The sequence below is a fragment of the Mastigoproctus giganteus genome, chromosome 1 (genome assembly GCF_048544385.1).
Source record: "Mastigoproctus giganteus isolate SK-2022 chromosome 1, ASM4854438v1, whole genome shotgun sequence".
Taxonomy (NCBI): Eukaryota; Metazoa; Arthropoda; class Arachnida; order Uropygi; family Thelyphonidae; genus Mastigoproctus; species Mastigoproctus giganteus.
The window spans coordinates 100,959,800-100,972,780 of record NC_143575.1 but is presented as its reverse complement, the minus strand read 5'-3'; the positions used below and the strand labels follow the sequence as shown (position 1 = coordinate 100,972,780).

Below are 12,981 nucleotides of genomic sequence, written 5' to 3'. Positions count from 1 at the left end.
CCTAACATAAATTTTTCAAAGTAAGAACGAAAACATAAAGTAAATATCCAGTTATATCGATAATAATTTTCGGATTTCTACTGGTACTATTTAAACAGAAAAAAAATGATGTGGGTCAACAAATCGTTTTAAAAGGCCAAAATATAAAATTCCATCAAAATTCATCCACTAGAAGCCGAGTTGTTGCATGATGTGAACGAACCGCCGGACGGACGGACATAGTGAGGATTATGCATTTTGCATATATCCGAACGCTTCTGAAAAGTTTTCATTATCCAAAGTCGTTTTTTTTTTTTTTTTTTTATTCCGTTTATAAATATTATTTTTGGAGGAAAAGGAAAATAAAATAAAAGTTGCTTTATTGCTTTCGCTATTCATAAAAGGTGGCGCATTATCATTGTCTACCCACCTGTTGTGTCGGTATATTGTACTGTGGTCTCACTTGATAATAGCGTGATTTGTTTCTTTCGTTTAATTGGCGGGTGTTCGTTCCCTGTAGGTATTACTTATACGAATACGCAAATGGGTGTGTGACAAACGCTTGGACGAATTCAGTGATTGTTTTTAGGATATTGTTTTTATTGTCCAAAATGTATATTTTTTTTTTGTGTTTGGTTTTTTGTTGACTAGGTGGAAGTAGGCGGCAACATTTGATTTATTTTTATTTTTTAATTTTGTTTCAGTTATAAGCTTTTACGCATTACAAAATGTAAGACTTGTTGGATATTTGATATAAAATTCACTCCTTCGGACACGAAAGATGAAATTGTGTTAAAGAGCTCTTCTATTTTACATAGAAATTTAGCAGAGAAGCCAAATGTCTGGAAGCCGTTTACAGGTAAGAGCTGTTTACGCATTTTTCCACCTGCTGGGTGATTTAAAAATTAAATGATTGTTGACATTTTGTGAAGAGTGAAAGAGAGTGATTCTGTTAGAGTAAACTGTCGAATTACTTAAAACTGAGATTTTTAAAATTGCAAATTAAAAATACTCATTTCGTTTACCCTTCGTTTTTACCAATAATTCATTCTTTGTAGATGTAAACACCGTGGAACAGTACTTTTACACTACATGAAAATATTGTATAAACTACATGTGGGAGGGATTTTAGTTCCAAAATGTATATTAATTAATGGAGAACGTAAACAGTTCATCTAAAACAGTCATTATGGGAGAGGGGAATGGGAATCGGCCATTAAAATTCTCTTTCTCGCCAAAATCAATTTTGTTAATGAAAAATCGTAATGCAGTTGTTTCACCGTACTGTATTGCGTGTCGCTGTTAGGTACAGTTGTACCATTGTGGGATTGGTAGACTAAATTTGCAGTTGCTGTAATATTGTTAAATATAGAACAGTATGAACTTCAACGTAGCATTGTCAACAGTTTTAAATACAATTTATTACAGGCAATTATATGAATAAAGACAAAATGAAGGACACCAGTTTGAACAGGGTTCTAGACAAAGAAAGAAGAGGAAAACAAAAAAAAAAGCATGATTTCAACCTGAGAATTCCTTAACTTCGGTATAATGCCCACAGAAGGGCTGAGAAAGTTGAATCACCCCTCCCCAGAAACGCCTTTGTTTGTTTTATTTTATGTAATTGTAGTACATCAATTTATGATTACACAAAAAAAAAATATATATATATATATACTTTATTTCTTATTTTATGTTTTTTGCTGCTATAAAGAAATAAACTATTAATTTTCAACTGGTGCTATTGCAATAGTTAACAATTAAACATTATATGCACATACATTATTTTACTTAGGGAATGATACTAATCATTTTTGGATGGATGTATTTTTCAGTGTTCTAGACTTAATGACAAGTGATGAGTGTAACTAACAGTTCATACAGACAGAGTGAACCAGTAAATTAGAATGTCTTATAATGATGGATTTTAACTTTCCAGATATTGATTGGAATTTGTGGGTTGGTCAGTCACACATAACAAGACATTTCTAGATTTGCTGAATGATTCTTTTCTACATTATTATGTTAGAGAAGCAATGAGAAAAAGCCAATACTTTTGATCTAATTATTAGCAGAGACTCTTCAATAAGAATCTGCTTATAAGATTTTTATCCTGAAGGATTTACTTAAGGGTATAACTGTTGTCAGTGGCAAAGGAAAGGGCTTTTGTTTTGTAAAGGCCTCAGACAGATTTTAAAAATTGTTCAGTGGAATCAATTGATGAAAGCAGAAGCAAATTCTATATAGTCTTACACACTACTAGGCTTATAATACCAACCAAATGGTACTGTTCAAGGTTTAGACTTGAATGGATATCAGATAAACTGAGGCTAGAGGCAAAGAAAAAAAAATACATGGGAAGCTTATAAATATGTCTTTTCAGGAGATATAGAAACCTATATAGGTATAATCTAGTTTGCATTCAAGTTACAAAGTGGGTTAGCTTAGGCAGATTACAAGACATCTCAGGCAAGTAATGCAAAGAAAACACTAGGAGGAAAGGGATGAAGTCACCACTGGTCTGCTATAGATATGAATAATGTAACTGTTAGTGACCCTGCTCAGGTTTCTGACAAACTTCACATATGAGGAATTTTTGAGCAGTTGGGATGAAGTAGTTCAAATTACAAGGAGTTAAATTATTTTGTGATAACTGAAAGGAAAGTGGAAGAGAAATTGTTGAAGGTAAATGTAAATGAGGCACTTATGCAGATGGATCCATCCAATTATGTTAAGAGAAGCAGCAAAAAAGGTAAGAAAGCCTTTAGCCATGATTTTGAGAACATCTTTCGATTAAGAGTAAGGACCCTATGGACTGGAGATTTGTGAATGGATCCCCAGTTCACCAAGGGAGGGGGGAATCAAAAGATGAAGTGTAATTATAGATCTGTAAACATGGCTTCTGTTCCAGAGGAGATAATGGAGTCGCTGGTTAAAGAAGTAATACAGGACCGTCTAGACAGAAATGCAGTTATATGGCAGTCACAACATGGTTTTGTTACCAGCTGATTTTCTCTGGCCAATCTTATGGTGCTGTAATAAAGTAAATTAATGCAAAAAATAATTTTGACACCATATACTTTGATTTCAGAATATCTTTTGATACTGTTCCATGTGAAAGGCTGCTGTACAGATTTGGTGCCTTGTGGCATTAGGGGCAAATTAATTACTGCAATGGATAAAGGGATGATTGAGTGGGAGAAGGCCAGGTGATTATCAGCGGGCACTGCCCAATCATGAACTGTGGAGTCAGGGCCAACACCAAAATTTGTGGGGCCTGGTTCAAGAATTACTTGTGGTCCGTGGGGTCCTGTGCAAAACTTATACAGGGTGTTTTGTAATAGTGATTTTTTAATGTTTTCAAATTTTACAGTAACTAAGAAATAATTACAATATTGTTTAACAATTGCAGTCATCTCATAAAAATAGGATCATGAATAAATAATAATAGGAACCAATAAGCACACACACATCACACAAGCAATACAGATATTATTGAAAGTGAGTATAACATAAAATTATATTTTTAAATAACTTCCTGTGTTTGATATCAAATGAAACATACGCATTGGGAATGTACAGTAAGTGCTGGTTATAGTGATTATGTTTTCAAATTCAATTTTGATTCTAATAAACGGCAATTATAATAAGTCAAAATTGACAAATTATCCACAGGCTATAAAAATTAAGATATAAAGCACAAATTTGCACTTTATTACCAATTAAATGATGCGTGAAAATTGGAAGAATATTTTCCACAGGTTAGCAAAATAAAAATGAATTTATACATACATGCGTAGCCTAATTAATATACTTTGTAATATGATTATAATTTTAAATAGTTACTTATTTTCGATTGCTTTAAATTATCACTACAAAGCCCACTTATAGATTTTTCGATATTGTATAACAGTCTATATTCACGATCACTTGTACCTGTTTCTTCCAACGCTCTCCTCAGGACAGCTATAACTTCACGAGTTTGCGTTTTGTAACTGGAATTTGTTCGGGTTCATCTTCATTTTCTTCCTCCTTGGCGAAATTATCAGTAATAATGCAAATTTTTTTTTATTGTTTATGGTTGTGACTTTCAGAAATGTGCTTTCAAAAAATATTACAGAGGCATTCAAAATTGACTCTTATAACCGAAGATGTGATTCTAATAAACGATAAAAGTGTAGTGTATTTTATTGATTTGAATCAGTTCTTTGGAATTTGATTCTCTAAAGCGGCCGATTCTAATAACCATTGATCACTATAACCGGCGTTTACTGTATATGCTCTACTTCTAGCAATTTTCACGTCAACTCCCACAAGCGCTCTTATAGTGACAATAATGTGGGTAAGATGGCAGTAGGCTCATTGATAGATATGCAGAAAAGACCACGTGGAGCCCCTGTTTGCCCGAACCGGTTAAATGTGTTTTTCGCCAGTCCTGAGTGGAGTCTCCCAGGGGTGAATTCTGTGGCCATTTTTTTCAATATGTATTAATGATATTGATGAAGGCATGTCAGGCTTAATGTCTAAGATTGTAGATGATACAAAGGTTGGCAGGGTGGTTACTGACAGTAATCGAGGTATGCTGCTGCAACAAGATCTAGAAAAATGAGGCAGGTGGGCTGAGAAGTGGCAATTGAATTGCGAAGTGTTTAGGGCTTTTGGACTGAATGAGCTAAATGCTGAGGCACCTTCCTCTTGCTCACCAGCACACATAGGTGGTATAAAAGTACTGCATATAAGGTACTGCAAATGGGTAGCAGTAATCCCAGAATAACATACCATACCATGTGGTGCAATGCTGGAGTAGTGAAGAACAAAAATGACCTGGGGTGATTGTGCAGACAGGTTGCTAGGATGGCTAAAGGAGTTTGTCAATGGTATACAGTAATTTTGTCATCAGGGATAAGGAGATGATTATCCCACTCTGTAAGGCAATGGTTAGGTCACACCTTAAGTACTTTGTACAGGCCTGTAAGCTTCATTTTAGGAAAGATGTCGATCTGTTGGAACATGTACATAGAATGACAACAAGATTTGTGAGTGGAGTGAAAGGGTACTCTTATCAAGACATGCTTCATTTCTGAAAATTATAGCAGCTGGAAACTAGGCACTGTGTGAAGGTTTGATTGAGGTGTTTAGGGCTTTGGACTGAATGAGGTAAATGCTGAGGCATCCTTCCTCTTGCTCACCAGCACACATAGGTGGTATAAATTAAGGAAGGATGATTGTAGAATAGATGTGCAGAAATTGCCTTAGTGGGTAGTTGATTGTAGGAACAAACTTCCAACTGGTGTTGTAGAAGTGGGTAATTTGAATAAATTTAAGGAACAACTAATTAGGTGTTTGATTTCAGGATATGCAATTTTTTTTTTTTGTTTATGCTGTATAAGCTTGCTTCCTTGCATTATTTGCCACTACAAATACTAAATACAGTGTCTTCAGCATATTCCATGTTTGTAATGCATTTTCTTGAAAGTATTTTATATTCTTTTAGTTGTTCTTATATAATTGATTCTGAAGGATGTAGAGTTGCTAGAATGAGTACAAAGAAGGGCAACAAGATTGGTGAGGGGAACAAAGGGGTGCTCTTACTAAGAAAGGCTAAAAGTTCTGTGAATTGCAGTGCATCAATCAGATCACCTGCGAGGTGATCTGATTGATGTGTATAAGGCCTTGAATGGCTGAGCAAGCTGAATGCTGATGGGATTCTTCCTCTTGCTCAGATTAAGAACCTGAGGGGACACAGATTCAAATTGAGGGAAGACAGTTGTAGAATAGATGTGCAGAAATTTGCCTTTAGCCAGTGGGTAGTTGAGTGGTGGAAAAGACTTCCATCTTTTGTCGTGGAAGTTGATAGCCTAAATAAATTTAAGGCTGAGCTGGCATTTGGAATAAATGGAGGGGTGACATGGGAGGTTTTTTCTTTTTTTTTTTTTTTTTTTTGGCTGATGCTGCATAAGCTTTCTTTCTTGCATCGTATGCCTCTACTAATGCTAATCTTAAAATTCCCTTTTACACTTTTGTATATAGATAACATGGTGTTGTTTTGCATGTTTTTACTTTTCTGTATCTGGTTTTACTTGTGTGTTATGTTTATTCAGTGCATTTTAATTTTAGTTTGAAATAAGTATTATAGTTATGTAACTGTAATGTAAATTCTTTGGTGTAATTAGCAATGAAATGCTTATGATGAAAATCAGGGAAACTTAATGTTAATTGTTTAGTCATGCATGGTGTATGTTTGAAGTATGTGTATATATATATATGTGTGTATGTACTTGTGATATTGATGTTAAATGTAAAAATTAGTTGAAGTTATTAGGAAGAGAGAATATAAAATGCTGAAATTCCCACTATTTAAGTCTCTACAGTTAAATAATTATCCTGTTGCTGGTGTAGTTGAGTTAATTATTACCATTAGTGAGTTAAAGGATGATGTCACATCCTTTAAAACTTTCTAGAAATTAAAACTTACTGTTGTTGCAGATGGTACGCATGTGCTCCACCCACTTGTATATCCCTATCATTTAATCTCCCTTAATCATACGCTTTATCTTGGTTAAAAAAAAAGACAAAAAAAAAAAAGAAAACATTTTATACAATTACTATTTGAAGTGTTGAAGATGAGTATATAATAAATGATGCAGGTCTGAAATGCTCCAAGTAGTTCCTATTCCATTCTTCCTGATAAGAAAGTTTTAATTTAAATTTTAACTTAAAAGAATGGTATGTTAATTATTCTCTACTTGATCAGTTAAGGTGATATAATAAATAAATCTTGTGGCCGATGAGTTAACATCTGAGTAAAACTTTTAGCAACTCTGCAAAGCTGTATAGAGCATCATGGTGACCAGCACTTCAAACTCACTAAATTGAGTTTTCAAGCATTGGTTAAATCATTAAATGCAGATATTATACGTATAACAGAAATATGGTATCACTCTAATATTGGGGATTCAGAATTTTAATTTGGTAATTATAATATGTATTGAATGGATGGACTTGGTGGTAGGGAGGTTATGCTTTTATTTAGGAAGTACATAAACTCTGAAACAGTACACCCAGTGGATATAGGTTGCCAGTATAATATTGAGCCAGTCTAGCATGACTTAAACAACACTGAGAGTTGGAGTCTGTTATAGGCCAAATAACTCTTGAGTATTATTTATTTATATATACAGACTTCTTGCATACATGGTACACAGGTGCTGAATAATGGTGAGAACACTAAGAGTTACAGAAAATACAAAACAGGAATAATCAATACAAAACTAGAATTAAAATATATACAAAATTTAGATTAAGAAAACAGATTAATCACAACATTTAAGTGTAAAATCAACGTTGTGATTATTCAATACTTGAAGGAAACGAAACAGAGGACTACCAAGTAAGTGAGAAATTAATTTTATAACGAGAATTCAAATGGGGTATAGTGAAAGGTATTTGTTCAAGAAGAGATGGAGAATCGATAACAGAGTTTATGATATTGTAGACAAAAAGAGACCCATGGAGCTGTCTAGAGTGAAGAGGAACAAATTTTTAAATGACTACAAAGAGCTCCATAATTTTGACGGTGAAAGGCAATGTGATTTCGTTAGCATAAGAATTTAATTTGAATTCTCTGAAGTCTGAGAAAGATATTCTTGTTGTGGGGACCAAATAATATCACAATAATCAAAAATGGGAAGTATAAGCTGCTTGTAAAGAATAATTATAACTTTGTCACGCTTGAAATTAGAGGAAGAATGCTTGATTAATTCAAGAAGTTTAGAAGCCTGAGATATTGCGTGATCAACATGGGAAGAGGGATGAAAGTCAGATCGAAAGCCTCCTTGTGGCAAAGTGTGGGCAATGGTTGGGCCCAATAGGGGCCCAAAGCTAAATGGTCAGAGAAATAACAGAACATAACACTACACAACATTCCACTCCCCATACACCTTTAAATCTCTGGCCTTCACAGAGTTCTGTGTCACACGTACAAAGAATACAATGTGGAGATGGGGGAATTTACAACAGGATCTAGGAAAGTTGAGCAGATGGGCTGAGAGGTGGCAAATGAAGTTTAACATTGACAAATGTAAAGTACTACATATGGGAAGCAGTAATCCCATAGTAACCTATCAACTCTGTGGTACTACACTGACAGTGGTATAGAATGAAAGGGACCTGGGAGTAATTGTGCAGGCAGATATGAAGTTTTCTCAGCAGTGCAGACGGTCTGCAAGAGTAGCTCATGGTGTCTTGTCAATGATATACAAGAATTTTTCTAGCAGGGATAAGGAGGTGATTATCCCCTCGTAAGGGGCAATGGTGAGGCCACACCTTGAGTACTGTATACAGGTCTGGAGGCCTCATTTTAAGAAGGATGTAGAGCTGTCGGAACAAGTACAGAAAAGGGCAACAAGATTAGTGAATAGAACAAAGGGTTGCTCTTACGAAGAAAGGCTTAAGTTTTGCAAATTACAGTGTCTGGAGACTAGGCACCTGCGAGGTGATCTGATTGAGGTGTTTAAAGCCTTGAATGATTTGAGCATGCTCAGTGCTGATGGGATTCTTCCTCTTGCTCAGAATAATCATCTGAGAGGGCATAAATTCAAATTGAGGAAAGACAGATGTAGGATAGATGAGCGAAAGTTTGCCTTTAGCCAGCGGGTGGTTGGTTGGTGGAACAGACTTTTATTCTATGTTGTGGAAGTTGATAGCCTAAATAAATTTAAGCCTGAGCTGGACAGGTATTTGGAACAAACGGAGGGATGAAATCGGAGCGTTTTTTTTTTTTTTTATTGGCTGATGCCGCATAAGCTTGCTTTCTTGCATCATATGCCTCTACTAATGCTAATTCCCTGGTGCCGTCAGACAATTAACACACTACGCTTTGATCGATATCTAATCAGGAAATGACCTATGTAACTATTTACCTGTGCATTTGTAGTGACGGAATTGCCCCGCCCACTTGTACCATGTGACCCACATTCCCTCTTCTCCCATTTGCTGTCCCACTCTGTGGCATTCTCAAGGTGGAATAAATATCACTATGTAATTATTTGCCTGCATTTGCTTAGGTCACTTAGGAAAAGGCCTTTTGCTTCGGGTTCCATAATGCATGAGGAATACTGTTGCATCCGAAAGAGCAGAACTAAAATATTTAACTAAAATATTTGCAAACTATAAAAATATTTAACTAAAATATTTACAAAATACTAAACTATTAAAAATATACAAACTATTTGGAGTCACTTCATCAGTTGACATTACAGTGGAACATCAGATGATGCCAGGACGTGGTCATGTATTAGACAGTGAAGCACTTGCACTAGGATGGTGAACATTATGGAGGCACTTGTCTTTCAATGCAAGACAATGTAATTATTTACCTGCGCATTTGTAGGGACGTAATTGCCCCATCCTCTTCACCCGTTGGTTCGAAAAAATACCAATAGGAGGAAAACTTTTTTTAATGTATAGAGAGATTATAATATAGTATAATGAACATATAGTATAATGAACAACTATACAGACAAAGAGAATGAGGAAGCAAATTACATTAGCATTAGTATTAATGGTTGCAAAGGATGCAAGAAAGCAAGCTTATACAGCATCAGCAAAAAAAAAAATAATAATAAACGAAACTTTCCATTTCACTTGTCCATTCCCTCCAGTAGTTCCTTGAATTTATTCAAACTATCCACTTTCACAACAATGGATGAAGCTTGTTTAGTAACTTTTCCCACACCTATTTTGCAACCATCCTTCCTCAATTTGAATTTGTTCCCCCCCCCCCCCCCGGCGCCTCCGTAGCCAGGTGGGAAGGAGCAGCAGTGCGTAGCACACGCTTCTTGATTGGACCGGGGTTCGAGCCCGTCACCACCAAATACGAAGGACGCGGAAAGGTCAGGGAATGACCACCGCATATCCCGGAGCAATATGGCCTTAGTTGCTAATGCTCCTAAAAACCAAATAACAACAACAACCCCCCCCCCCCCCTAATGTGGATAGTCTGAGCAAGAGGAAGAATCCATCAATATTGAGTTTGCTCAAGCCATTCAAAGTCTTAAACACATCCGTCAGGTCACCTCACAGGTGCTTAGTCTCCAGATGCTGCAATTTGCAGAACCAAAGCCTTTTTTGGTAAGAGCACCCCTTTGTTCTCCTCACCAATCTCATTGCTCCTCTATGTACATCCTTCCTAAAATGAGGCCTCCAGATCTGTATGCTGTATTCAATATGTGTCCTGGCCATTGCCTTATACAATGATATCGTCTCCTCCTTATCCCTGCAGCAAAATTTCTGTATATGTCATTGACAAAACCCTATGCACTGTGCTGGCAACCTATGTGCACTGCTCAGAGAACTTGATATCAGACTGCATAATTACCCCAGTTACTTTTCATTTTTCACTACCCTGAGTTTCACTATCACACAGTTGATACATTGCTGCTACCCATATGCAGTACACTGCATTTGTCAATGTTAAACTTCAGTTAGCATTTCTCAACCCACTGCCTAATTTTTCTAGATCTTGTTGGAGCTGCATACCTTTTATTACTGTCATTAACCACCCAAGATTGTCTTATGGGAGATTTTAAGCTTTCAGATATCATTTTGAACTTGTGCGTTGACAGCTCACTCAATAGCAAAACATTTCTTGATTTGCTGGATGACTGCTTTCTACACCATGTTAGAGAGGTAACAAGAGAAAGTAATATTCTTGATGTGGTTATCAGCAGTGATTCATTATGTATTAAGAATCTTCAAGTACAGGAATCTTTAGGTGGCAGTGATTTATTAAATATTGATGTGGGATTTATTCAAAGAAATTACTAGTGTCGAGGGTAATTGGAAGAGTTGTTTTTGCAAAGGTGGTTACAGTGGGCTCAAAAGCTCTTTACTTGTGGGACAGACCAACTGATGTTTTTAAAAATTGTAAATGCCAAATTGGAAGTGTTCAGAGAAGTAATCATCGAGCTACACAGTGTAACGACTATCTAAGAGATATTGTTTGAGATTTAGACCAAAATAGATGTCAGATGAACTGATGAGCTTGCGGCAGAGAAGAAAAAATGCATGGAGTCATAAATTGTCAGGGGTATAAAGAATCGTATACTAGTAGAGTAGTGTATAATCAAGACAGGTTACGAGGAGTTTTTTGGCTAAGAATGCAAAGGAGAGTATCAAGGAATTCTTTTCTTATGTTAATAACAGAATGAAAGGGATGAATCACATTGGTCCATGGGATATGAATGGTACTACTGCTGATGATCCTGTGCAGACTGTTGATAAACTGAATAAATATTTTTCATCTACATTCACACAGGGAGTTTTTAGAGATGAAATTTGCATAAGATTACCAAATACTGATTTGGGATTAGGTCCTTGAGGCTGTTGCAGACATTCTCTCAGATATGCCAGACAAGCTGTGCTTGCTACCTGGGGCTGATGGGACTGATATTCAGGTGACACTCAAATCAAGTGGACCCAATTTTGGTGAAGTCCGGACAGTCTGTGACAGCAAAATCCTCTGCTTGCATCTTCACAGTGGTGGAACTGTTAGTAATCCTGGGTATAACCTCCATGTGCAAGCACACTGTGGGTGACCACCTAGGTGTGAACCACCGTAAGCAGGGGTCGAGGTGTGGCACCCACACCAATTTTTTTTTTTTTTTTTGGTAGTTGTTGGGGCATCGGCTTCTGTGGCCATAATGTACCTCCCAAGGTTTTTTGCAGTACTTTGATCCAAGCCCGAGGAGGGATTCGAACCCGCAACCTTTGGGTTGCCAGGCAGGCAGTTTACCCACCTGGCTAACCCGGTCGGCTAACACCAAATGGAGTAATGCCACCCCTCTGTGTTACCAAGCAATACTAGGTGGTAGATGACTGTCATCAACCGGTTCAAGGTTGTCGCATTGCTGCTATTATGTTGTGCAAAGATATGTGATGTACTGATGATTGTTGAACCGCAACAGCACCACTGTGAACATCCAACCTTTTAAATTGAGTCACACATTGGAATGGTTAAGTAATATGTTCATCATTATCCATTCATGTTTCACTTAATATCAATATTTTGGATTGCTGTAAGATTGTGTCCATTTCAATATCTCGAACATCATCCCGTAAACATTGTACATTCTTTGACAATATAGATATACCACTTTGAATGAAATCTTGCAGTTCATCCAGTAGAGATGGCAGCAAATTATTTTTCAAGTGATCTAGTTCAGCACGAAGTTCTATATTACTACTAGCTTTGCTGTGGTGAAATGTGAAATTGTCGTGGGGATTTGTAATATATAAACCTTACAATGAGGTCACTCGAGATAAAGTCACATATACAAGTTGATTTTGACGATCTTTCTCATAATTATATACAACTTTGTCGAAAGTCCTTCCTTGAGATTTATGTATAGTCAAAGCACAAGCACATACTAAAGGAAATTGTGTATATCTACGTGTTAATTTCCTATTGTTCTTGAATGGAATCGTAGTTGATCGTTTTATAATATGTACTGATTGATTAGGTAAATGTTTATCTTTCACATATTGTTTATAATGAGATTGAAGGTTATGTCCTATTTTTTACTTAGGAAATTTCATCCCTACTCGTTTAACTGTTTCGTCTTCCTCAAATTCAAAATATACTAAAGTACCGATTGCACCGTTTACCAATCCATCGACCACATCTATGTTTGTAGTAATCATGTACCATTTTCCTTTCAATGATGGTAGACTGTATGAAAGTCATGCCGTTTCAGTCACTGACATTTTATGAATTTTATTTTGCATACTTGCTAATTGTTTTTCAGAATGATATCCGTGGTATAAATCTTGTGCAACCACTATGTGGGTTTCATCTGCAACAAAAGCATTTGTAGATTTAAATGCAATTTGCAAATATATGACTTTGTCGAAGGTCCTTCCTTGAGATTTATGTCTAGTCAAAGCACAAGCACATACTAAAGGAAATTGTGTACGTCTACATGATAATTTCTTATTGTTCTT

General features: G+C 36.2%; 1 protein-coding gene across 1 annotated transcript in view; it reads left to right on the top strand.

Annotated features, from left to right (window-relative positions):
• The first annotated feature begins 447 nt into the window (after window positions 1-447).
• Window positions 448-12,981, top strand: part of LOC150091057 (uncharacterized) — an 80,551-nt gene continuing 68,017 nt past the window's right edge. The window contains exon 1 of the mRNA XM_090381462.1: window positions 448-838. The gene's annotated coding sequence lies outside the window, so the exon portion shown is untranslated. The remainder of the gene's footprint in view (window positions 839-12,981) is intronic.